At 50.0% G+C, this 27,148-nt stretch overlaps 1 pseudogene; it reads right to left on the bottom strand.

The window, feature by feature from the left end:
- The window catches only part of LOC141918790 (hydrocephalus-inducing protein homolog), an 80,834-nt pseudogene that overhangs the window by 18,289 nt on the left and 35,397 nt on the right, over window positions 1-27,148 (bottom strand).

Here is a 27,148-nt window from a genome sequence, read left to right as displayed (position 1 = left end):
TCTGCAGGATGGTTCCTGGGGCAAAGCCCACACGGGCTCATCTCCCAGAGCCTCAGGAAGCAACTGGGGGGTTGAGTGTTGGTCTGACAGCCCTGAAACCTCCAGGCTCCATGGAGGCAGGTGTGAGCTGCCCTACGGGCATCTGACATGGAGGAGAAACAGGGGATCCTCCTGGGGAGCAGACAGGCCGTGCTCACCTTTGATGTTCCTGGACAGGTCCAAGTAGATCCTGGGAAAGGTCCCCTCTCCTTTCAGGGAGATTTCTTCTGGTTCTAGGTGACCCACTTGGATCTGGAAAGTCCTGCAGAAGGCTCCAGGCACTCCTGGCAGGTAATAGACTTTCAGGACTTGATCCTGGCCAGGTCCAACTTAACCCTGCAGGGTGTGGGAGAAGAGGGAGGGAATGAACCAAAGAGGGTTTGGTGGAGGGATGGCTCGGATGACAGACACGCCGAGAAGAGAAGGCAGGTTCTCATATATAAGAAAGTATCAGACAACATCGCCTTCTAGCTTTCTTGTACCCAGAAGCTGAAGTCTCCTACACTAGGTCCTTCAGAGGGCTCGTAGGGATGCACTCCCCCAGGACAGACCCACAGACCGCCCCTTGCTCAGCATGAGCACAGCTCTGCCCCTAGCAGTGTTTACCCTCTGCTAGCAAGAGCCAGACTGAAGAAATAAAAGCTCTTTTACCAGCCACTATGCAAAATAAGGGAAGTGCCCACACTCTCAGCATGGCCAGCAGCTCCTGCCACAGCACATCAGCGGTTCCCAGGCTGGTGTTGAAGGGCCTGACCCCTTATAAATGATCCCAACCAAACACCTCCTGCCTGTGCGGTTACACCGGGGGTGCATGAGCCTATCCAGACTCACGGTGACCTGCAAACATGCATCTCTGGAAAGGCAGGAGCAGAGACTAGGACAAGATCTAGGGAAGGTGTTGCCAGGAAGGGCACCTCCTCTCCAGGCTTCCAGAAAGCTGCCTGAGCCCCAGGCTAGGCTCCCGCCAGCCAGGCTGAGAGCAAATGCAAGCAGACAGCAACATAGCCTGGGGTGACGGGACACAGCCGCAGCTTTCCTCGGCTCACCCTCTGCACACTGGGCTGGACCCTTAGCTCCCCACTCCCCTTCACGCTGCAGGGAGAAGCTGCTGAGCGGGACAGATCCTGCCACTTGGTCCCCTGAGCCCCTGGTGCAGCGCAGAACACAGCTGCAGCAAAAGCCAGCCCTGCCAAGCTGCCAGTGCCAATGGGGCTGTCACAGCAACTGATTGCGCGGGTCTGAGCAGAGCTGGGTCTTTGGAAGTTCGCAGGAAGAGGGCATCAGTGTGTCACCCCTTGTAGGAGACAGGCATGAGGAAATGTGAACGCCTTTGGCTTCCTCTTCCCACTGCAAAAAGGGACTAGACAGGAATGCTGCTCCAGCCCAAAGACAGCAACACAGGACTGAGAAGTTGGGATGGTGAGATGCTGCAAAGTCCTCTCCTCACTGTTCCAGCCCTGCTCCTGTCTGGCCCCCTCACTGCCCCACAAAGCTGCTGCGAAGCAGCAAAGTTGGGGGAGCGGGGGACCGGTACAGGGGCTGCTACAATTTCTGGCAAAGCAGCTTCATGCCCAAGTGAGAGCATTTAAGTCCCGCTCAGTGCTGGCAGGGGACTGGCAGGGTGTGCTACAGGCAGGGACAAGGAGTAAGCCCTGTCCAATCACACACCCTGGGAAAGGTGACTCTCAGGAGAGCCGGCACAGTGCGACCCCAGTGCCCGCACAGCTGGAGCACTCAGCAGTTGGGGTCCCCAGAGCCACCGAAGCACTGGTGCCTCCGGCCGATGGCTGCTGTGTGACAGCAGGGTCACCCGCCGGCAAAGGCCGTGAAGGGCGATGAGGACCACGCTTGCTTGACCCTCCCTGCCTCCCAGTAGCAGCTGCTTGCAGTCCTGTCTCTCCTGTCTGCTTTTGTGGGTTGTTTTCTTTTATTTTAATTTTGTTTTTTTTCCCCTACAACCCCCTCCTGGGCAGCCTGACCCAGAGCCAGGGTCAATCACTCGCGCCACCTCCGTACTCACTGTGCTGGGCAGGACCAGGGGCACACCGGGCAGAGGGCTGTCTGCGGTGCCTGCGCTGGGCCTTAGCACCACGTAGGTGAATCCCATCTTCCCGCTGTTCGGCAGGGTGAGCTCTGCTTCGGTGACTTTGTTAAACAGCTGAAGAGAGGACAGAGGAGTGGGAAGCTGAAGACACAGGCCTGATACTGGGAACCTCCTTCTGCTTTCATTGGGATGCGAGCAAATGAACTCAACACAGGAGAAAAGCAGAGGCAGAGGAGGTACGGGCACTTGAGTCTCCCAGGTTAACCTGGGGAAGCCACCGCCACAGGGCACCCCTTAGCCCTACACAGGAACAGATACTGATGGCGGCATGCAGAGGGGCAATGCCAACCACAGAGATCAGTCATAAGGAAACCAAGGAGGAGACAAGCTCTCTGCACCTCATGGTGTCATCTCACACCCAGCTGGAACAAAGGAGGTGGCATCAAGACATTGCAGAAGAAAAAGCACCTGCAGTGACAGCAAAATGGGAGACAGGGCAACAGCTGGAAATATCTGTGGGGTTTTTAACCAAAAAGAAGTGGGGATTATTCTAGGACATTCTCTCCAGCTACAGTAACTGGGAAGCCCAAGTTAACTTCCTCCCTCGTTTATTTTGTTGATTAATCAAGAACATCAAAAGAGAGCACCTCCTTGGACCTCAGGCTTTAGGAGTGGATCAGCAGATGGATGTCTTGGGGCACGTCCCTCTGGAGATCACCACTGAGACCCTGCCTGCCCCAGGAGGTGCTGTTAGTTACCTTGAGGAGGAGGAATTCCCAGCTGGAGGGGGGTGGAGATGGCCTTTAAAAACCAGCTTGAATGCAGGACATATCACTCCAAGGTTGTACTTCCAAGCCATAGAGCCAACAAAGTAGTTGGGAAGGGGAGAGAGCCCTAGCCCTAGGTGGGTGGCAACCTGCCGGTGATGGTTTCACGACAAGGACCTCGGCCAAGAGATGCGTGTGGTACCTGCAGCCTGTAGTCGATCTCTGTGATGTCTAGGAGGTAGCTGATGAGCGAAGCCTCTCCACTTAGCACGATGTCATAGGTCGGGCCTCCCTCCACCCTGCACAGCACCATGACATGGGCGACGATATTTGTGTAGCCAAAGAAGGTGAACATGACCCGCTGGCTCTCACCTGGCTGCAGCACACCGTAGAGCAGCAGGACATCGAAAACCTGGAGGTAGGCGAGGAGAGATCAAGATGTCGAGCATGGAAACTGATGCAGAAGAGCAGCCATGGCTTGGAGCGAAGTACAGACGTGGCTGGAGGGGGCTCTTCCTCAAACACAGGCAAAAGCACCCTAATCTCATCCTGTATCCATTCCACTTACCAGTGGAGGGGCCACGGGAAAAATTTTCTCCCATACTCACTCATTAACGCATTCATTAATACACTACATATTAAAGTAATTTGGGCTGTCTCCTGGCAGCAAGAAATTCTCTTTACTGCAGAACTTGCCTTTAAAAGCACCTTTTACTGCCTTAAGAAAAACACAGTATTCGGAGGTGAAAGCCCTTAGAGCTGGGGAGGGAGGACTCCAGCCCAGCTCATCTGACTCCTGATGCTTTTCACTCTCTCCGATTTGCATGCTGCGCTCTCTCAAGATGCTACAGCAAAAGCTACTGCAGAAATTTCCTGTTGACCACTTGATTAGCAACAAGATGAATAATGCCCTCCATAGCTGCTGCACAGGTCAACCCTACGACATGTCCTGCGTGGCCTCTCCAGTGACCAGTTGCTTCAGCAGCGCTGTGCGATGGGCTTGGAGGGAAGTGAGGCCACTCTGCGAGCAGCATCGAGGGCCACCAGTGGGAGGGGGGCTACATAACTGCTTGCCACACTGGAAACATGGCACAAGATGGATTCCCATTTACCTCCTCCATTCCCAAGGTGACGGGCTCTGCCTCCACAAACTGCATCAGTCTGTTGATCCCCACCAGGCTCTGAGTCTCCACAGCACCTTCCAGCTCCGCAGCAGTGGATGGCAGCAACTGGAAAACAAGCATCATGGGCTGCAGTAAGCAGCTGGCTGGTCTGGGTGAGACCACTCTGCTGCAGGCTCCACCACCTCATCCAGCCAGGAGCAGCTGAGATGGGACCTGGGTGCAAATCAAGTATGGGTATGTCCGTGCCATCCGTTGAGAGTGGGTCCAAGCCCACCCACAGGTGAGACACGGGCTCCATCTGCACTTCCTACGCACAAGCTTGCATGGGGAAGCTGAGTGCACTCAGCCCTCAGTCCTGGCAGAGACCTCAAGGGCATTTTGCACCCTTGTGCCAGCCCAGCTTCGCTCACTCCTGCCCAAGGAATGTGCCCAGAACCCCAAGCCTTGACAGGTTAGGTTCTTCATGACAAAAACAGGAACACAGCTGCAAGTGAGAAGTATCAAAACCAGGAAAATAAGGACTTGGCACAACTATTCCATTTCAGAGAGTGCTTAGGTTTCATCTCGTGCAGCCATCAGTGCTGGAGAGCTGAGGATCTCCACCAGGTCATTCTCTTGAACGACACCTTCCTGAAGAAGGCAGCCGAGGTGTTCTTCTGTCTTGCAGCAGCTGAGAGCTGGTGTTTGACCTCAGAGGTGCCATCTTTCAAAAGGAACCTCATCCCTGGGCTTCTGATCCCTAATTTAATAAGCGAGGGCTTTGTGAGTGCTTTTGAAATGTAGTAATACCTGCTTCTTCAGTAACGTGAAGAAGTGCTTTGTGCTGGGGCCTTGACATCAGCAGAATCTGCAAGAATATTTATGGGACATCTTTACACCTAATCAGAGGCTACACCTCCCCGGTAGATGAAGCTCAGAATCAGAAGATTCAATGCTCTTTCTCTCATCTTCACATTTTCAAGCCTAGCAAAGCTTTGCCAAGCGCCTGTTCCCAAAGATTCTAACCCGCATATTTCCTAGGCCTATGGTCTCCCACCTCCCCAGGGAGGTTATGTGGTACAGTGACACAAGCGGAAGATGAAGCTGCAATCCAGACATATCCTTTGAGGCACTTTTGGATCCTACTTAGCCATATCTACTTGAATTTCTTTGCTTTATTTCTGCATACATGGCAACAAAGCAGGAAATAAAGATGATTCCACCCTTCTATCTGAAAACATTCAGCCACACTATTCTTTACGTCTACAGGGTATCATTTCTCCTGATTCAGAAAAAATGTGCAGTTATGATGTTAAAATGACCGATATTTGGATGTGAGCAGATGCAACCCCTCTCCTTGAACTTAATGCCAACGCCAGTGCTTTCAGAACTTCCCATGCTTTCCTGCATCCTTTTTTATTGCCCCAGGAGCAGCCTCTGTCCCACACAATGCAGAACAAGGCGCCAGTTCCCACTAGCATGGACGTCAAGTTCCAAAGCACCGAGGTTCACCAGGAAGGTCAGCAGACCAAAGGCCATTTTCCATGCCAGGAGGAAGAGACAATGACTTTGCAAAGTCTCATCTTATCAAAGACAGCTCTGTGGCCATCCCTGCAATACTGCAGGTTTCGGGTGAAGGCAGAGACATAAAAACAGGCGGCTCCAGCTGGGGATGAGAAGGTGGTACATGGAGATCACAGTACTTGGCACAGCTTGATACAGGAAGGAAACTGGAAGCCTTCACATCATGATGCAGATAAAAGCCTCATTTTACAGTGTAAAAACAAGCCAAAAAACCCCCAAACTCAGCATAGGTCCGTAGGATCTGAGAGGGCTTCTCCAAGCAAAGCTATCCGATTTCTCCCTCCCCAGAAGCCCCGTGTCCAGCCACTGGCCCTGCTGACCAGCCCGCCCTCAGGGCACATGACAGCAGGGCAGCAAAAAGGGGATGGGCACAAGCACGGCTTTTTGGTGGCAAGCTGGGGGAGGCAACGCAAGCAGTAGGTGTACAAGAAAATCTACCTTTGCTTCCAGGGAGTCATCTGCATCTGCTGGCTCTTGGGCAGGATCCCCTGCGGCTCCCAGGGCTTTGGCTGGTTCCTCCACACCTCCATCCCTGCAGCTGCTCCCTGCAGACACCGAGCACTTGGACCAGGCTCCCCCCTCCTTTGGTGGTTGGGGTTTGATGAAAAATTTAGGTACTGGAGGGCTGAACCTGGAAAATAACATAACTTTGATTGTGGACCTGCAGTGGGAGGGAGGGAAGCCTGCACGAACAGCTCCTCAGCAGGATGCGGCCCCCGGCTGGGCACTGGTGGTGTGAACTCAGTAACGGGTCTGACCCAACAGCTCCGAAACCAGGATGGAGCAGGTCAGCATATGGGGCTGCCTAGGGATGACGCTGGTACAGCGGCAGCGCAGGCAGCTGGCAACTGGTTGCAAGGAGAAATGGAAGAGGACACGGGTGAAAGCCTTGTAGGGAGGTAAAAAGCACAGCGGGAAAGGAAGAGACACACAAACTGTGCGAAAAGGTGAACCTGAGACACAAAGGGGCAGATCCGGACAGCAACAAGCCAGTGCAGACCCACCAGTGCCCTCCCGAAAGCACCCACAGCTGCAGACTGTGCCTCCCCCACCCAGAGGGCCAAAGCAAGAACTTCTGCAGCTCTACCAGGTGCTAATCCGGAATATTTCCCCTGTCACCCACCCGCAGCTGCAGGTCAGCACAAGCAAGCAGCAATGCCTGAGGCTTTCTCCAAGTGCCGTACGGCAGGAGCAGGGATAAGCCCGGAGCCTGCTGTGCCCTAACTCCGACAGAGCCCAGCACCGTGCGGGGGCACCCATGGAGCCCAGTACAGGACACCCCCACACACACGGGGCAGCGTGGAAAGACACGCTGAGCAACTCCAGGCAGAGACTCACAACTGAACAGCCCATTGATCCCTGAGGAGCACCGAAGCAGCAGCGATTGGTGCTCCGGGAAAGGAAGCTTTGGTCATTTTTAATCAATACACAGCAAATGCCGATGACAAGGTTCAGCTCCTGCTGTGCTGCCGGTATTCCCTGGTTGTGAAACAACGGCTCCAACCGCACCTCGCGCTAAAAGGGCAGCAGCTCTGCTGAAACAAGGCTATAACCGATGTGGCACTTACCAACGGCATGATCACCTCCCCAGCAGCTTCTAAACGCAAACCATTTGAGGACCAATTTGGCAAATGATTCAGCAAAGCAGTTCAACAGCTCATCTTACTGACAGGACTGAGTTGATAGTTGGACCAACACGTGTCAGTAAAAAGTGTTCGGTTTAACATTTTCAAACATTCCCAGTGACTCAGACTACATTCCCTGTTTCAAATTGCAGCAGGTGCTCACAGTAACTCTGTTCACCCTTCTGATGCCCCATGGAGGACACACTGGAACCATGCCTGCCTGTCACCACACCTATCTGCAAGTGTTCCCGAGGGCAAACGAGGCCCATCTTTTACAGCAATGTGGGTGCTTCCTTCCCAGCTGGGAACTCAGTGCCTTTAACGACGTGCTCCCAAATGAGTATTTGTCTCTAGCTTTGCAGCTCATCATTTAAGGCTGGTTTCCATTTCTGGATTAGAGGCTCTGTGCCTCACAACCCCCAAGAGATCCCACCTGACTTGTCCTTCCTGCAACCACATGCAAGAACAAGGCTCTGCCCAGGCGAGCTGCCCCAAGCAGGGACCGATGAGCAGCAGCGCTGTCACTCCTCCCCAGCCCCCCCTCTGCCTGCTACTGGGACCACATGGGGGACACCAAAGGCGACCTCAGCACCGTCCACGTGGAAGAGCAAAGCAGGACTGGAGGGGACGAAGGCATGCGCTTGCCCCTGCAGAGCATCGCCCATCTCCAGTCCCACTAGTGCAACCTTCGCTCCTCTCAGCCGAGGCACCTTAACAAGTATTGGGGTGCCCTGAGGGGTGACCCACCTGCTCAACACCTCCAGCAGCTGCTACCTTGGGCATCTGCCTCAGGATAAAATAAATCCAGCTCATCTGCAACAACGGTGCCTCCGGGCAGCCTGCAGCTGAACGCTGCCTGTCCCTGGTGATAGGGAGATGCCCGCAGCGCAGGGGCAGACACATCCAGGGCCAGGAACACCTCGAAGCTCTCCAGCTACACACCAGTCCATGCACCAGTTCAGCGCATGGGTCTGGCCATTGTCATGGTGATGGTCCCAAAACTGCTAGCTGTGACCCATCCTAGCCAGGAAATGAAAGCGCAGCTCTCAGAGCTGCTTGTGATAAATACTGTAGGTTAAGAACAGCTCCTGAGGAGAGGTAAACCCCCAAGATGCAAAATCCACAATCACTTATGAAATTACCCTTAGTTTTATAGAATGGCTTGAGGCAACTTCATGGGATCGTGGTGCCTAGACAACAATATTTTTCTCTCTAAAGCAGAAGCCTCTGGGACCTGGTGCTGGGATATGATGTGATTAGTGAGCCCTGCTGTGGAGAAGCACAAAGCATGGTAAGGGACTTTTTCCAGTGAGGGAAATCAGAATGAACAACAAGAAATGTAACATGAAAAGGAAGGGAGAGAGGAACCCAAGGTGCCAATAGAAAGCTGATCCCTGGAACAAGAAATCTTCCTGGTGCTGAAGAAAAGGGGGTTGTCTTCAAAAAGGAGAAGAAAGGGGAAGATAACAAGATGCTCAGCATCAACCCAAGCTTTAGGCAGCTCTTGTCCTCCAGCACCTTCTGGCCAAGGCTGTGAATGCAGGGAGGTAGGCAAGGAGCAGAGAGCAGCTCCTCCACCTGCAGAGAGGACCCATCCCAAACCAGAGGGGCTGAAGGGCTGTGGACGTGCCTCCACCAGCACCATGGAGCTGAGAGATGGAGTCTCCTGAAATAAGCAGGTCATCCTGGAGCTGGAGGGGCTGAAAGCAAGGGGTTAAGCCCTCCATGTCCATCTCACCCAACCTGGCCACCCCTCAGGTGAGACAAAATGCATCCAGGAATTAACAGTGGGGATTTAATGGGAGTATGGGAGGATTGACACCAGGGGGAGAGGAGTCCTTCCTGCTAAGGCCAGGACAACCTTGTGTCACCCACTGTCCCCAACCTCCTGTTAAAAGTATCTCAGCCTGTCTCTTGGTTTCTGAGCCTGCTAGGGCCACAGCTTCTCACAGCTTCCCACACCCACCTCCCAAAATAGAGGAGCTAGAAATCCCACCACTTCTGCAAACTACATGTGAAGATTCACACAGGATGATGTGACCCGGCTGGCTGAGGCTGTACGAGAGCCATGAGGACCGTCCCCCCAACCCTGCAGCGCTGCAAGAGGGGTGCCCCAGCTCCCCACAGCCCCGGCCAGCACCAAGGACATGAGCCAGAAGCCACCACCCCTTCACATTAAATGCCAGAGTTTTAACGGTGCTGAGACTGCTTCCCTAGTGCATGGCACCCACGTGTGGAGCATCCTTGCCCAGGTCCCCACGGACCACCCACTGGTGCCCCCACTAGCCATGGCACTGGGTTAAAATAAGCCTCCCAGCAAAGCACGAGCTCTTCTCAGGTCATCACAGGGAAAAGCACCAGAGACCCCATGCCCATGAGGCACCTGAACAGGCTACAGGCCCCTACAGTGCACTTTTATTTCTCCTTCTGGCCATCAGATGCATATTAAAAAGGCACTTTGGAGCCAGCTACAGACAGCTCAAGAGTGTTTGCTGCTGAAAACAAAATAATATAATACAGGTGCAAACCAAAAGCCTTTCCAGCGCACGGTGTGGGAACACTGGGCTTGAGCTGGGCCAACTGGCCAGCAGCTGAGGAAGGCAGTGGTGAGGGTTTGCCCTCATCAAGAGTGACTATTGAACAGTATTTCATCCAAATGGCCCTGAAGCCTATTTCTTTGCTTGGATAAATTCCCCTGCTGAGCTAAGGTTTGTGTATTTACTGAACCACCCACTGAAATTCAGACCAGGCAGCAGAGAGACAGAGAAGAGAAGCAACATTGCTGCGGTGAGATCCAACACCTCCAACTCCTGTCTTGCACATGCTGGAAGGGATTAAGCTGGATTTGGCATTCATCTAAATGCAGCGAGCGGTCCCACTGTGACCACGTATTAATTAACTCGAAGTTCATACACAATTTCAACAGCCACTTACTTATCCAAGTCAAAAAAATGTCAGTTTTGAGAGATGAGGAAGAATTTTGATTTCTTGTTTGAAAGCAGAAATTGTGTGGGAATGGATGCAGCGAAGTGAAGTGTCTCATGTTCCTGGGGCAGCAACCAAAGCTCGCCAGCACCTTTAAGCAGGAGCCACAGGATTTGATTTTTGGGTGCACAAGACTCCTTGGCTCCTGCTGAAGCCCACAGACCTTGACCATCCCATCACTTTCGATGAGAAGAGTCAGAGGAGGGTCTGAGGCCCCTCAGGCTCCATCTGACAGGGCTCATGCCTCTCCCAGAGTACTTCCACGGGATGTGGCTGGTCCAGTTTTGCAGGGGACAGGCACTAAAGCTCCTCAGGCACTTTGGTTCAGCTGAAGCTGGACCAGGGCCAGCCACCACTGGCATCGCAGGCACAGCGGCTCTTTGTGGAGATCATCCTTTGGCAGCAGTACTTCCCTCTCTTGACAGGTCACAGCCCTGGACGAAGTCTCCACTGACTTTACCGGAGTTATTCTGACTTGCATTGCTTTTACAGATGGCAAAGCATGACCCAGTAAGTCCTCCCCTTCCTTGTGCTTTGCACATCAGCCAGGTGATTTATAAGCATCAGGTGAGCTCCTGATTCTCTATCAGATAGAAAAATGCTTCTCAATCCGACTCTGCCCAGAGGTCCCCTCCGATCAAATCAGTAGCTCTAACAATAAATACAATTACAGTCTTTGTTCAAAATTAAACAAGCCCTGACAGCTATATTTTGCAGATGCTATTTAAAGTAATCCGTACCAATTACAATTGTACCAGATGCTTCAAAAATCATCTCTGCCAACAGACGACTGTATTGACTCCCGTGACCGATAGCAAAGGAGGAGAGATGTGCTCCAGCCATCTTTGTGGCAGGGATCTGGACACTCACCATTTCAGGATGCTTTCAGGGGGACAAGCGCTAGAGCTTGGAAACACAAAGGGTGTGTCTGCAAGGGTGAAGAATACTAGGAAACAGGGGGGAGCAGAAGAAGTGGTTGAGCATAACCAGCTGAGAGCAGCAGGATGCTCCTGGGTGATTAGAAAGGCGAGCAGGAGGCTCCTGGCCCTGGGAAGAGAGAGGTTCTCAATCTCCTCTCCTTAGGGAAAGGCTGCAGGAGGCCGAAGCTGGATCTCAACAAGTTTGTAAAAGGGGTGAACAGGACAGTCTGAGGTGGTAGGGGCCAGGCTGGGTGGGCTTGGCAGGCCAGTTTCACCCTAAAGGAAGCCAGAATTCAGTTAACCAACAGGTGCAGCATGATACGACAAGTTTAGTTTCCCTAGACAAGCAGAATAACAATTTCTTCCATTACTGAAAAACAGAAATTCTGAAAGGGCATGAACTCATATAAGATACCTTACGTGATAAAAACCAAACTCTCCCCTGTGGCCAGGGTTCAGGCACCTTTTCCAAGGTCTCCTCCACACCTCTGCTCCCCTTTCCAAGAGCCACATGCTCTGGACTTAAGCCTGCTGGACCTAAGCCTGTGCGACACTGGGAGGGACAGAGCCTTCCACCTTCCTCAGGTTTTGGTACAACCGGTCACCAGGACAAGACTGACGCTCCTGGCCATGACCCCTGCTCATGACTGATGCTGTGTGTTTCCAGGCACAGTTGGCTACAATGAATGGTTCCCTCCAGCTCTGGCAAGACCAAACTGAGTGGAAATCAGCAAATTGGTACTGCTGTATTAGCAAAACATGGCCTTTAAAATATAAACTAATGGCTTAAGCCTAAAGGTGAGCTTTTGGGGCACCACGAGGCTCTGGTGGGACAGCTCTGGAAAGAGTTAAGCCTGTGCATCTTATCTTCAAAAGTTCTGCTCACCTTGGAAGAGATCACATATTCAGGGCCAGTGCTGCCCATATCCTGGAAAGTTACTTTAACACTCATTTCTAAATAGCATTGCAGATATCATTTGAAGGGCACAGCACTGTCTGTCTGCCTGTCTTGCTACGACCAAACACTGACGGGCTGGCTAATTATTCAGATGCTTGGAGGAAAAAAAAAAAGCAATTTACAGTAGATTTAAAAACCAGCCCCTCTTGCCAATTCAAGTCTGCTCCAACTTCAGTTGGAGAGAGCTACAAACAATGCCAACACGCTCTTCAAAGCCTTCCCTCCCCACAGCCTGAACAATTCGCTCGGATATCAGCAAAATTGCCCATCAGCCAGAACAGGAAACAGAATCACTAAAGCAGCATCCCTTTATTGGCACTGTTTTTAAGTTTATCTCCACGTTTTGCTGTCTCTCCATATGGCCATTTCTTTAATAAAGGGAATGTTGTCAAAAGCTTGAGATACTAAGCAATGAAATTAGTAAATGAAACAAATCCTGCACTAATGAGGAGAGAAGCAAGTACGGGAATGGGAACTGCGTGTCCTCCCCTTGCTTACATCACGGTTGACCATGAGCCTTTAGACACTGCCTGAAAATCAATTGACTTTTCTTCAGTGAATCCCAGTGAGAATATAAACAGTTACAGCTTTTTTTTTTTTTTTTTTTTTTTTTTTAAATTAAAAAACCTGTGTCTCTTCTGCAATGTCAGCTCCACTTGAATCTGATGGCAGCTCGTCCCTGGGAAGGTGGAGGGGGATCTACTCAGCAGGCACCCTCCTGAAGAAGACAACACATCTGGCTGTATGACCGCTGCTGGAAACCAGGCAGCAGCAAGCTCCACCAGCAGCACAGGGCTCTGGGATTAGGGAGGTCGAGGATCAGGTCGAAGGAGTCAGGACCCCAAATTAGGACTGTCATAAGAAGAGGAAATCCCAAGAAAGGTCTTCTCCCTCCTCCCTCATTACAAGGCACTGGGAAACCACCGTTTGGCTCCCTATGGTAGCACATGAGAGACCCAGCATGGTGGTTATGCAGGGAGAAGAAAGCTGCCACTGATTAACAAAAATTACACCTCTGTCTTTTCTTTCCTGATCACACAGGCATGATATGCAGCTGCCTTCCGTGGTGCCAAGAGATGTCATTCTTAGCAGCTGAATAAAAGATCCCCAAGAAGACAGAGTGACAAAGAACAAGTAGGAAATGATCAAAGAACGATGCTTTTTCCTTTCTGCCTTTCTGCAGGGAGAGCAAACACTTCCATTAACCAATACAACTCTTTTGTACTGCTCAATATGGCAAAAAAATCAGGCACTTAGGGAAAGAAGATGACAGCGGCAGCAAGGAGGAGAAACAGCCATCTTTTTCAGCAGGTCGCATCAGTCCCAGCTAAGCTGCAGCAGCCCCTTCACCTTGACCTGTTCCTCCAGTCTTTTCTACCCAAAAAAGCTCAAAACCTTGCCTTGCAGGATCCAGAGGATCCTCTAACAGGGCTGCCTGGCAGCTGGGAAAGCAATCCGACAAGGAAAAGTACGTCAGACACACACAGGATTCAGCACGGGATGACACACTGGTCCCAGGGGTCACAGACCTGCAGACACCCTGGCACACAGGGATAAGCCAACAGAGGACTAGGCTACAAAGTCCCTATGCTCTTCTTCAAACCCAGAAAAGCCCCATCTCAATGCACAGACTTGGAGGTTTTTTATTTATTTCTTTCTGGTGGCAGAGATGTCCAGTGCTGCTCCCCACAACTCAGAATATAAAAGACTCAACTCATCCAACAGAGAGAAGAGGAGACGGTACGGGGAAGCCTGTGCACGAGGGGTACTCCAGGTAATTCCTTAAGTCACCACCCCAAAGTGAAGTTATCCACAAAAGAGCATCTTGGCTTGCTCAGATAATGCTTTTTTCTCCCATAGAGCAAGAAGAAATCTTGGCTTGACAGGAACAGCAATTTGCATGTGATGGTTAATACCACCACCAAGGTGGCACCGTGACCATCTGCATTACAGCATTTTCCTTTCCTGTTTCGAACAAGATACCAACCTTTGACTTGCCCTGTTGCTGTCCCTTAATTTAATCTCATTCAGTTTGTTGAGCTGCCAGTCAGCATGCTGTAACATTGCTGATCCAATGCTGCTGTGAAAATTTCAATCATAGCTCCTTCCTTTGAGCAGGGACCGTGATCTATAAGCCTAACTGCAAACAGCCACAGTTTCGAGAATAGCCATCAAACGGAGAGAGGGAAATCACAGCTCACCGTCCTGCAGCAATCTCCAAGCAGGAAATCAAAGCAGCAGCTTTTCCATCTTAGAGAACACAAGACTTGGGTTCAGGGGCGCAACTGGATGCAGGATGTCCAAGTCACCCACCATCTAGGCTAAGGGACAGCCTCTGCTCTCAGATGTACGTGTGCAGTTCACCCTGATGCCTGACTACATCTCAAATTTATCTCCAAAATTATTCAGTCCTCTCTTCTTCCCATCAATAAATGGCCAGGCAGCCTAAGGCAGCAGCAAAGGGTGAAACTTCAACTGAGGCAGCAGAGCAGCACCGAAGGAGGCACCTGCTGAGGACAGGGGAGCAGCTGGAGCACACCTTGCCTGCCGCAGTGCTGCCTCCACCCAGCACGCTCAGCATCAGGGTGCTGAAGAGTCTGAAGAGCCCTTGCTGAAACGACTGATCGAGCAGGTTCTCAGGACCTGCTTCCTTGAACACCTCCATGATAGCAGCAGCTGTCCTGAGAAGCCGAGATGCTCACCGTGGGGTAAGTCAAGCCTGTGGGGTCAGCAGGGGGGACTATGGAGCAGCAGAGCCCACCCTTACTGCAGGGAAAGAAACCATCCCTGAACCACCTCGTATTTATTGTTCTATTTATTGATTAGCCACCGTATTTGCAGAGATCGCAGTGAAGCAGGATAGGATTTATTGCCCAGTCCCATACCTTAGGGCCCTGAGGCAATGCAGAGGCAGATATACCCTGTGAGCCCCCCGGGTACACCACAAGCTGCCCGGGGAGGGAGGGACCGGGACAGCAGTGCCTGAGCAGCTCTGCGGGTCAGTGCCTGGTATGAGCACGCAAACCCCATCATTCGTACACCAGTACCACCCACCCCAGGTAGCTTGCTTTCTGCAGAGATGGAAAGCAGGTTTTCATTGTGAAATCAAAGCAAGCTGCTCTGGGAATCCCCCACTTTGAGGTTACATTTATCCCCCAAACAGCTGGAAAAGCAGCACGAGGGAAATTCAGCCCCCTCCTTGGCCCAGGAGGCTGAGCCTGTACTCTCACACACTGCTTGATGCTCCATCCACAACACCAAGTCCACAGTGCCAGGTCTGGGCTAACCAGCCCCAGAAGTCTGACCCACCTAGTATGGAGAAGAACAAACCTCCTCTGAACCCATTTTCAAGCCCCTCACAGATCCCCCCTCCAGTGGGGAGCACACCCCAACCAGCCTCAGCACACGAGCCTGTCCTGGCTGCATCAGCCCTGCTCCCCCTGCCAGGGAGCAACCCAACCTCCCTCAGCTATGCAGCTTCTCACACTACGCAGCCTCCATGAATTAAAGAGCCTTTTTCTGCAGCCAATCTCCAGAGGTGCTCTGCAATGCGACACAGTCCACCGTAGGTACACGACCCTTACACGTACGTTCTTGTGCAACAACCCAGCTGGTTTGACCCCCAGTAGGTGTGAAACTCACCTCACTGCGAGCAGTTTGAGGACAGATCTCACACCCTAGTCTCTATCATTAACAGCAGCTCGACAGAAAGCAAATGCAGATCTAACAGGGAAACCGTGCGGAAACCCATGCCCTTTCAGGAGCAAAGGGCCACAGTGTTCTCTTGGTCTCAGAGCTCCAAACACATGACTCTTAGAGATAAATTACCTTCCCCAAAATAAAGGGAGAACTTGCAAAAATGATCCAGACTCATTTCTGCTCAAACATCTATGCAAATTCTCTGTTTTACTGAGGGGTCCCCCAGCAAAAACTGCCCCCAGAGCCAGGCTCCTCTTGCTGCATTGTGATGGAATACGTTGCTTTCTCAATCATATAGTGATATGCAAATGTTGTATATAAAAATCAAGTCACAGGTTGCTTGTCAGTCATTTTTGTTAGAAAATAGCCCCACAGATACTTACAATCTTTGCCCTGAAGGATGCAGGGATGACACTCTGATTGGAGAGTTGGAGACTTCGGGAAGCATCTTGTATAACTTGGATACTGCCGAAATTTATCTTACTTGGGTGCACGTAGACAACTGCTCCTTCTCCAGTGCTCACTAAATGGATTTTCTGCTCCAGAAAGCAGGTAGGAAAGATCAAAAAAAACAACAGAGAAAGTTTGAAATGATTAGACAGCTCTAAGGGTACTCCTAGACTGGGGGATAATTATGGCTGTTTGAAGTTTTTTCAGTGTTGTAAAACCAAAACAGAAGGCCTGGAGCAAGTGTGGGATCTGGACTGATCCCATCTGAAAAGCACAAGCTCCCGTTATCAGGGGATGAAGAAACCCTGGTTCCTGTGTTTGCTTTTTCACACCTCCTCCACACTGTTAACTCTCCTTCCTCTACCTTGTGCCTGCTCCCACTCCTTTTACTGCTCAGTCTTGCCCCAGACCACCCTCCCTGACTTCTGCTGCTGCACAGCACACTTGGACAGTGACTTTAGCCCCAAAGCTACACCTGTGAAAGCCAGCACAAGTCAGAAGCAAAGCAGGCCCTTTAGAGTAGAGATCACACAAGTTAGTTGCCTCTGATTTGTACAAATGTGTATTCCTGGTATTATATGGATAATGGGCATTAATTATTAATTACATCATTCAAGCAGTATTGTTTTCTTTTGACAGTCTGAGACCCAAAAGTTCTGTTCTTGCAGAACTGGCACAGACTATTGGAGGAGGAATGTGGATCCCTTGGCTAAACCACCTTCTCACATCATTAAAAACATTCAGGAGGCATTCAGGAGATTTAGCAGCATCATTTCCACTTGTTTTATTAAAAGTTTAAATCCCTGTAACTACTTTCAAAATGTCAGCCTTTCGTTCTGTTACAGAAAGCTTAAGGTTCCCAGGAATCCTGTGACATCCTCTTTCATGCTCAGAGAGATGAGAAGACGTTTTAAAACAGCTGCTTCAAAAGTTGATATCATCTTAAATTAAAGTTTAATTAACTATATTTGTTCTCGATTTCAGCTAGATGAAGTCAGGACACTACAGACAACATTCTCTTGCCTACATTTTGTTGTCATTGCTGCTGTTGTGTATGCCTGAATGTGGACATCATCTTTCAGGAGGCTTTAATCCAGGAATGCTTTGCCTCATCCATTTCCAAACTTAGTAGAAAAAAAAGTCTCTGTGCTCCACGTGCAAGTGCTGTGGAGACTCATGAGTCTTTGGCTGGGGCTCTTGGCAAAGAGATATGATGGATGTTTCTCAGACGTGATGGGCCTGACTTTCAGCATGGCCTCTTACACAGCACTTGCCTTAGCAGGATTCAGCGACGTCCCTGCGTGCTCCTGAACAAAAGGCCTAACGAAGCACCAGTGCGGTTCATCTAATAGCACAGCACAGTACGAGACCCAGGGGTTGTTCTGGGCTTCAGACTGGCCCTCTTATCCCCGACTGACCTACCGTAATTAAATGCTGTGTCAGACACTTAGATTACCACCTAGGATGATACATCCTTCCTCTTCTCTAGGTGAAGGGAAGTTGCTGCAAGTATACTTGAAATTACAAGACCTCCTGACCTTGTTAATGTATAGAAACCAGTAAAGTAGGACGTTTAGTTTTAACGTTAACCATCACTTGTGTTTCACTAGCTTTTATTTTTCCCATATTTCACTGCAATGTATATAATTTCATTTATACTCTTTTCCTAACTACCCTCTGACATCTTACCCACTGGTAAAACATCTTGAAACCTGTAACTCCTTGCCTAGTGGAGATAAAACAGGCCTTGGACAGTCTGGCAAACTCCGAGTACATCCCTGATAACAGGGACCTAAAAATGCAAGACAAGTGCCTGAGAAGACGCCAGTGTCAAGAAAAGCGACTGGAAGCCGGTTTAAACCAACCTCCTCAAAACAAACAGGAGCTGAAGGAGGGATGAGGTCACTCCATGACCATGTATGGACATGGGAAACCTAAAGTTCAGCTAGCAGACAGTGTGAGGAAGGTGATGTGGACCACCAAGGTGGGGAGAAGACCCTCACTCTATTTTTACTACGCGCTCTCAGACTATGTAAATGAATTCTGAGAACCCATTAGCATAAGACTGTCTTTTCTAGGAAACCTGATGCATACGTATGCTTTTTGTGTATATTAGTCAGAGAGTTTTGTTAGTAAGCGTGGCACTCATGGTGGAGTGATCCCCAGTGCTGCCCAGCGCTGCGAATAAAGAATCCCTGCTGAACAACAGTTATACTCAGTTCTGACTGTGGAGTGAAGCTCTTTGTTTCACAGGCATTAGCTGTTGTGTATGCCACAAACGCCTTCTTTCCTTGTCCACACCAGCATATATTACAAGTTCTTGTTTTCCCGGGAAGGATCCCCGGAATTAGCAACCCTGCCTTACGCTTCACACCCCACCAAGATGAGTCGCACAAAGGCCCACGTCCCCTGGAACTCACCAGAGGGGATCCTTCACTCCCAAACACTGCAGCATGAGCAACAGTGTCCTGCTCTCCCGTCACCTGGGCCTCCAGGGTCAATGGGACCTCCACCGAGCTGTGAGGCTGGACAATCCCCCACGGCACGGGGCTGGAGTACCACACAGAAGCGTCCTCCTTGTGTTCCTGTAAGGGACAGAGTCAAATGCAACACACAGGAGTGACCTTTGAGGAAACTTTGAACTCCTCAACATCTACACAATGCAATTCACACACATTTTCAAAAATCCCCAGGAGAAAGCAGAAAGGTACAAAGCAAGATGCAAGACTTGTATGGGCTTAGCATCCTCAGGGGGTCTAAAAGCTGCTGCACCCACAAACACCCACTCCTGGGCTGGCAGCCTCCTTGCAGCAACTTTTCACAACCCTCTATGTTCTCCTGCATGAAAGCACCCCAAAGACTAGAATATAAACTGCTTCCTAAAAAGTTTAAACTGCTTCCTGAAGTTTATACTCAGGTAGGTTCCTGTCTAACTGCTTCCTGAAGTTATATTCAGGTAGCTTCCTTTTCTCAGCAACCTTTAGGTTTGAATATAAACCATCAAGGTCTTATCCAAAACCCTTTTTTCCCCTAATAAACCCCTTTATAACATCTGAGGGCAGGAGGTGGATGCAATGCCAAACCTGAGGGATAACCCTGTAGCAGCCTGGAAGATTGCTGTCATTCACAAGGGTCAGCATCTGCTGATAAGGGAATTTTAGAAAGCACCGTCCAAACATCACGACAGGGTTGAGTACTCACAGCGGAGGAACCACGCATCTAGGCAAAGAGATGACCAAAAGGGAATTAGAGATACCGAGAGAATGTAGAGTTCGTTTACTCCCCAAGTAGCATGAAATAGAGCATAACACATTTGTCAAATAGACACTTAATACCCCTACAGCGATAAATCACCTTTAACTTCTTCTGACTCAACCACCTCCTGTAAAGGTGGGGCAAAACCCTGGGACTCAGCCTCGCAGAGGCTGCCAAGTGCCCAGGCAGCACACAGTGCCCTGTCCCAGAGCTGCCTGATCAGCTCTGCCCGCTCTTTGCCCCAGGAGGCTTGCAAGGACCCTCCCAACAGTCCCAGCAAGGCGTGAGTTCTGGGGGAGCCTTCCCACTGAGGACCAGTGCTCACCAAGGCTCAAAGAACACAAGACTCCAGTGTCTCAGTGAAAATGACTCCCTCTCTCCCACACCGCTGTTGCCCTGCCTGAGAACTCAGCCCTTTGCCCCAGCGATGGAGGGCACAAGCCACCCCCTGCCTTAGGCAGTGGGGGATCACCCTCTCCCAGTTCCTGCACCCCCACGGCTCCATGCATTGTCTGTCCCCATTTGCACTTGTTTTACAAAACTGCAGCCCAGGCACTGACTGGATGACTCTGCCTGGGAGAGGGAACAGCACAGTGAACTCATCCCTCTTGTAATCAAACCAACACCCACTGCAGCACAACAGGATTGAATCTGGCTGCAGCAAGAACTTCTGGCTTAAGTCTGAGAACATTAGTGCTCAAAAGAACCAGAGGGAAGCAGAGAAACCTGAGCTCACCTTTCACATCAAGGACTATTTTCCCCTTCATACAATCGTGCTTTGAGCTTTCCCTCACCAGTCCTGCCATAAGCCCCTTTCCCATTCGCATGCACCTTCGTTAACTGACCCAGACACCAGCTCTCAGCAGGCTGCTCATTGCGGCCCAAATGAATGCTGTATTTTGGTTGCAACCCAGCACAAGTCCACCACTTGCGGGAAGGAGGAAAGATGGCCCTTTGGAAACTTATTACACCTCAAGCACCAAAAAACAGGCCAATAATGAATATAATTACTGTTCCCCTTAGAAAAAGGCTCAGGGCCATGCCTGTCCGTGGAGTACAGGTGCTGCTTTCAGAACACTGCCAATCTCACATCTAGCTGGGCAGAACTAGCTCATTAAGCAACACTTGTCATTTGGAGATGGAGCCAGCAAACCACGTGCAAGGCAGCGTGGAGCTGGATGCACAAGGAGAGACGACGAGCTGCAAGGAAAGCGCTGATACCTGGCTGTGAGGAGCAGCGCCGACACCGCCTTGCCAACACCGCACACGTCCACCACCAGTGCCAGCTCGTAGCTCTTCACAGTGTTGGAACACAGGGTGACCTGGTGGAAGAGAAGAGCATCAAACACTTCATCACTTCCAAAAGCCATCGTCCATGTGTGCTGTCCTCCGGTTCTTGTTCCACGAGCAGGAGAGGGAGGATTTTGCCCTAACTCTTCTGCTGGTCCATGTACAGAGCACAGTTGCTGGGAGCAACAAAAGTCTTCTGACAAATCTGCTTTGTTAAATACACCTTGCCCTTACCAGGGCATATGTAAGCACGATTACATTAATGCTCTACTCACCACTGTATTAAAATTAAGGGACGAATTTTTAATCTCAACTACAACAGCATAAATCCAGAGTCAATCTGTTAACTTCAACAGATTCAGCTTTACATTGGGAAGCTGAGGGCAAAATGCAGCCCAGCAGGTGCTGTGCAGTTCATGGCTGCCAGATCTTTTTCAGTCCCCACTGGAGATCACCGTAGTGAATACAACTCATTCTGCTCTTCAGGAGAGGATATATAAGACCAGGAAGAAAAGCAAACTGCTTTATATAATGACATCTCTCTTTTTAACAGCCACCTTCTGTCCTCATCCTTCCTCTGCCCACTTTAAATCAGTGGGGCTCTTAGTGTGGGGATGCTAGGATCCGAGCCAAGACTACAACCTTAGACAACACCTTTTTTTCTCTGTTTCATCCTAAAATGAGGTAGGTGGGAGATGATTACCCAGAGACAGCTACAGATGTTCCCACCAAGCTCCTGTAACCCTCCTCACCTGATAGTCAAGGTCACAGGCTCAGGGGATCCATTCACACTGAACCTGAATTCTTCTGTGAACTCCCCCAGGATGGCGGAACTGAAGGAGATCCGGATGACTTGCAGCCCGTCCGGCAAAATGATGCCCTCCTGGGGGAGGAAGGTGAAGCAGGAGCCCAGAGCTGTAGCTGGAGGGACCAAGTTGAAGACAGTGTCGATGGCTCCTTTGTTAAACAGGACCACCTGCAGCAGCAAGAAAGCAAAATGGAAATACATAAGGAATCTTCCTTTCTTACAGAAGGCTGATTTGTCTTCTGATTAAGCAATTAATGTCTGTAAAAAGCAGAAGATGCTGTGTGCTGCTGCTTGGCAGAAGCCAAAGAAAATGCAACAGGACAAGTTCTGCCTTTGGGTTTTTCGTACAAAGCAGTGACAGCTTCATAGAAACAGTCACTCGGGGTTTATTCCACTGACACAGAGCAGCCCACTTCGACTTGCAGTGCAGAGGAGCTGCTCAGCATCACCAAGTCGATTCAGACCTGTCCCTAAGAACAAGGAAGGGCAGTTGCAGCATTACTAGTGATTCATCACACAACTGATTCTGCTCCCGATGAGTCCGATCCTGCCAAGGGCAGAACATGTTGCAGCCAACAAGTTTACTGCATGTAGAAGACACCTCAGGGCAGCACTATAACCAACTTCAGAAGCACTCCCCAACTCTGCTACGGTATGTAATTTAGTTTTCTTATTTTTTCTTTAATGGGATACTTTCTTAGTCTTTGCTCAAACAGACGTGTCAGGAAAGGATGAGCGTGCGGTGCACAGCAGCTCTATCTATTCCAAAGAATTTCTCTTTCTTAAATATTCACAGCCACCATCTAAGACTTTACCGTTATCAGAATAAACTGCAAATTTAGAACTAAGCCGTATTTTGTTGAACACTTGAGAGATCTACTGCCTCGATCAAGTGACACAATCCCGTAGCACTTGTTGAGAGTCAGCTCTTCTCATGTTGGGTGAGAAATGCCCACAGCTGCTGCGAGTACCAGCACGCTGTCAGTCACCAACAAACCCACCCGAAGCAAAGCGGTAAAGGTTCTGATTGCTGCAGGGTGAAATCCTGCCATTTCCATGGACTTAACTATCTGCTTTGGATTTCTTTTCCCTAACTTTTGTCCTTGTAAAACCTGGTAGAAAAATTGAGACAGAAGCAGAGAGATGTCCTTTATTTTTTAATTTTGCAGCTGCTGTTAAAAATATTCACGTATTCAAGCTCTGCAAGGGTAACCTGAAAACTACTCTCTCCTCTCTTGTCTTTTACACCTCAGTTACAAATTGCACTTAGGGATCCAATGCTGAGCTGAGGTTTACCTCCAGTCTAGCTGCTTAGTACAGCACTAACAGTATCATGTACTTAGTCACATTTTCTCAAGTCATGAAAATAATAAAACGATAATCAATAAATTATCACCATTAAAAATGCATAGAGAGCACAATATTTTGGTAAGAAAACACCTTAATGTGTCCTTCCCTGCCACAGTCAAGCTTTTAAAAGTATTGCCTCATTTTCTACCTCTTTCAGTTGCCCTATCTTATTTTTTTTTGCAGAAGACTTGACACCATTGGCAGGGGGAGGCAAATATGTAGAAAATTCCTTTGCTTCCTTTCCAGAAATGCTTTGCTCTTCATAGAGATGCAGCAAATCTGAGGAGTGGCGAGAGACTGGTCAGCAAGGGAAAGCACTCCCAGTTCTGTTGCAAGACACAGCTCTGAGCCAGGAGTCTGGACAACTTTCCTCCAACTCTCACGAACCAGCAGCACACACTTAACCGAAAACTGGCTGCACTGGACTGGAGTTCAAACACAGTAAATTTGTTCCAGCTGCTTTTTAACAGCCCGGGTACAAAGGTGCATTGCATCCAGGGCTGAAACAAAAGCCTCTGAATATTTATCTTTTCGTCCCAGTGTTGCTTTCATGTGTCAAGGGGGTATTTTTTCACATGAAGCCTCCCAGCTGATCTCCAGGGAAGGTTGCCAAAAAGCAGGGATTAAGGCTTCACAAACAACATATGCACCTTTCAGATCCCATCAGAAGTATCCAGATTCTGGGAAAGCCCCCGGATTTGACTAGTATGTCAAATACTCCCTGCTCACAATGACCTGAGTTGCCAGAAATCCCACAGGTCCACGAGGCTCACTGCTGCCCTGGGAGCCATCAGGATCCCCCCCAGCCCCTCAGAATCACCTCATAGCTGTGCTCTAATCCAACAAAAACCTTCCCGATGTCCAGCTGCTCAAAGCTGAAGTGGAGCCGAGGCCCTGTGCCTTCCCCTTTGATGCGCAGGGGCAGCCTGGTCTTGCGGCCTAGAGAGAGATTTCCACTTCAGTACAGTAATTCCCTCTGTTATCCTGGACTGTCCAGGCTGCCTCAGTGCTACTCCCTGACTCGGGGCTGGATGGGACCAGCTCTAGGTGCTCCAGGAGGAGATACAGGACTCTTCCCTTCCCTCAAGAGATATGCCTTGGGGCTGGCTTCTAATTTCTAACCAACCCCTCGGGCTGGTTTCTCATTGAGCCATCAGTTTGCACCCTGAAAAAGCGATGCTGAGTTTAAAACACAATCTCTGAATTTCTTCCCATGTGCTTAGATGAGCTCTGAAATCCATTCAGTGAAGGCACAAAGCTCACAAAACAGAAGATAAAAATACGCCATCTATACTGATGCAATCGGAGACAAGAGCACAGGAGCCGAGAAGTACGAGCCCAGGCAAGGCGAAGCTCCCTGCTAACGGCGGTATGCACGTCTGAGACTGCCTCCAGCAGGCAGAGCGTCTCAGCCACTGCCCGTGCCTGACACACAGCTCCGTGCCTGGGGCTCCGGGGCTCACCTCCTGCAGTGGCACCTAAATGAGACAGGGCTTTGTGATCTCCAGAGAGAAGCACTCACCTATGCCCACCATGATACTGAGAGCTCAGCTTTGTAAAGACACCTTACCTGAAGCACGCTGAACAGTTATGGAAAACCTCACTGCTGAGGTCAGAGAAGCCATAAACATACTGCTAATACACACACCCCTTGCTGCAAAGGAACTGAGACTGCAAGGCTTATAGCTAAACTCTAAGATGCTCATTTTCTTCCGTAAGCCTGCTAAGATGACAGTGTGGGATCTTTGTCTGAAGGATGCTCTGAACCACTGGAGCAGCCTCAAGTGCCTGAATCCTGGCCACTGTAGCTCTTTGGCCTCTACAGGCACCTGGCAGCAGAGCAAATGCTGGCAAACCCACGGCATGAAAACCTATCCCTTCACTGCCTTGATTGTTCTGGGATCGGTGATCCAGGCTTGTAGCGACACATCCTGAGGGCTGGCCTTGGACAGGAGACCACCTGGAAACCGCAGGGACAGTGGGCACGTACCAGCACCCTGCTGACCACTGACCCTTCCTACCAACTACACGAGAACCGAGTGGGCTGCAAGACTACTTGTGCCTCCACTGTGGGCAACAGAAGCAGGAGAAAGGAGCCGTACCTGAGATGTCGCAGTAGACCGTTTGTTGATAGACTCTGGCTTCTCGGGGTCTAAAGATCACATTAATTTCAGCTGAGGAATTTGGCCAGATATCTCCCTCCTGAAACAGAAGGAGACAGCAAACCATTTGTCTTCAAATGTCACATTTCTTGTTTTCAACCACAGCCCTGTAGCCTTTATTTAGAGCATCAATGAAGAGCAGGGAACAAGCAACACTTATCAACAAAATTTATGGGAGTTTGGAAGCAGCTGCAAAAAAACTTTCTAAGTCTCTTACCTTTACTGGCATCTGGTAGAGGTGTTTTGTTAAATTAGGGCTATAACGAAGCAAGCAAACTGGCTCACACTCCAGTAGCACCTCAGGAGCCAGCGGTCTGCCTGGGCTACGTGTTCTCTATAGGATGGCAGTTGAGTCAGAGCATGGAGAACCACCATGGATGGTAACCAGGACAGATGTAAAACTACGCAGTGCTGTGAACATGGTATTGCAACACGTCTGGCTGAAACACTTCTGGCCTCAGGCTGCAGCTGGCCGGTGCCATAAAATACAGATGGTGGATGTATGATGGTACAGCACAACCACTCCAGCTGTCGTATCCTGGTTTTGCTACAGCATAAGCAAGGTGATACGGGAGGGGATGGCACACCGTGACTCACAGCTGTCTCTCTGCAAGAGCCCAACCGTAAATACATGCAGATCCTATTTCTCCCTCAGCCCCTAAATAATGAGAATCTGCTAGATCTCCACCAGTCTGAGTAAGAAAAAGCTGATCTTGAAAAGCCGGGCACCACCAACTGCTGGCCAAATCACCTGCTTTGCTTTGCAGAGGGGGAAGGCAGTGGAAGGAAATCACTGCTCAAAGCAGTCAAAGAAACAAAAGACAGAGCTGGCAACAGAAGTACTAAAATGACACTCAAAGTGCATCCTGTCAGCTCAGGGCACTTAGGAGAAAGGCAGTGCCAAAGCCAACATCTGCCTCTTTCCATAAATAACTGAACCCACAGGGAGCTGTGGGATGGACCACGGCTCCCACTGGAGATGGTGTCTTCTGCCAAAAAACAAAGTGCTCTGCAGTAGCCTCTCATCTGGATGGGGAACAGCTTGGTTCCCCAGCTGAGGTGCAGATTTGCAGCAACAAACAACACTGTTACCTCCTGGCCCAACCTCTGGATCAACAACAGTAGCACCTTCGCAACCTGGACATCTTGAAGACCACCTCCATCAGCTCAGAGTTCACACGTGACACTGAAGAGTCACTACCAGGCAAGGACAGGACAGCGATGACTTGTCAAGGTCAGTGTAACAGTAACAAGTCCTCGTCCTCCCTCTCCTCTGGTTGCCATTTCCAAGGAGTCAGCTCCCACGGGTCTGCAATGTGACTTACAGCCGAGCTGTGGTGGGGAGGATGCAGCAAACAGCAAGGACTTTGTCCTTTGGCAGCCACCTGGGCCTCTATCACAGCTGCCTCTGCTGACATAACACGTGTAGATGCAAAAATAAACCAAATTTGAGATGTGCTCAGAAAGTCAGAGCTGTGTATCAGCTTGTTTCCCATAGGCTTGGACAACTGCTCAAAATGTTCTCGGTCACACGGTAATTCCAAAATCATGCCTCCTCTTTTTTGTTATTATTTTCATCAGCAAGTTAACCCTATACAGACTGAAGTGACCTGCTGCAGCTTCTACAGATTGCAGCACCTGAAAATACTGGCAGCTAATGGTCCACTGACACAACAAAGCTTCTGCACAAACCCTGCAAAGCCATCCCACCCAGAAAGTGTTTCCAAGATTACTCTCCCTCCACCAGCTTCTTAACCTCTGTAAGCAATTATTTCCTCCTGTCACCTGTTACAAGGGTTTCATTATTTCTGTGGGGAGCTCCCACACATCACGGGTGAGAGGTGGGAAGAAGAGAGCAGCCACTTTTGGCCAGAAGGTCTGAGGCAGAAAGGTCCCATCTCTGGGGGGCCTCTCCAGCAGATTTACATGGCAGTGCAAGAAGGGTGTCCGCCCAAGCTAAAAGTTACAGGGCTGTCACTGGAGAGAAGGTTGTGGAAGCCAGCAGCAGTGGATTTTTAGATTCTACATTTGATAAAGAGGAGAAAATACTTACTACCATTTGATGTAAAGACACCCATATGCCAGGGGGAAAGACAGGCATGAGCAAAA

Source organism: Strix aluco, chromosome Z (genome assembly GCF_031877795.1).
Source record: "Strix aluco isolate bStrAlu1 chromosome Z, bStrAlu1.hap1, whole genome shotgun sequence".
Lineage (NCBI taxonomy): Eukaryota > Metazoa > Chordata > Aves > Strigiformes > Strigidae > Strix > Strix aluco.
This window is presented reverse-complemented; position numbering and strand designations above follow the sequence as displayed.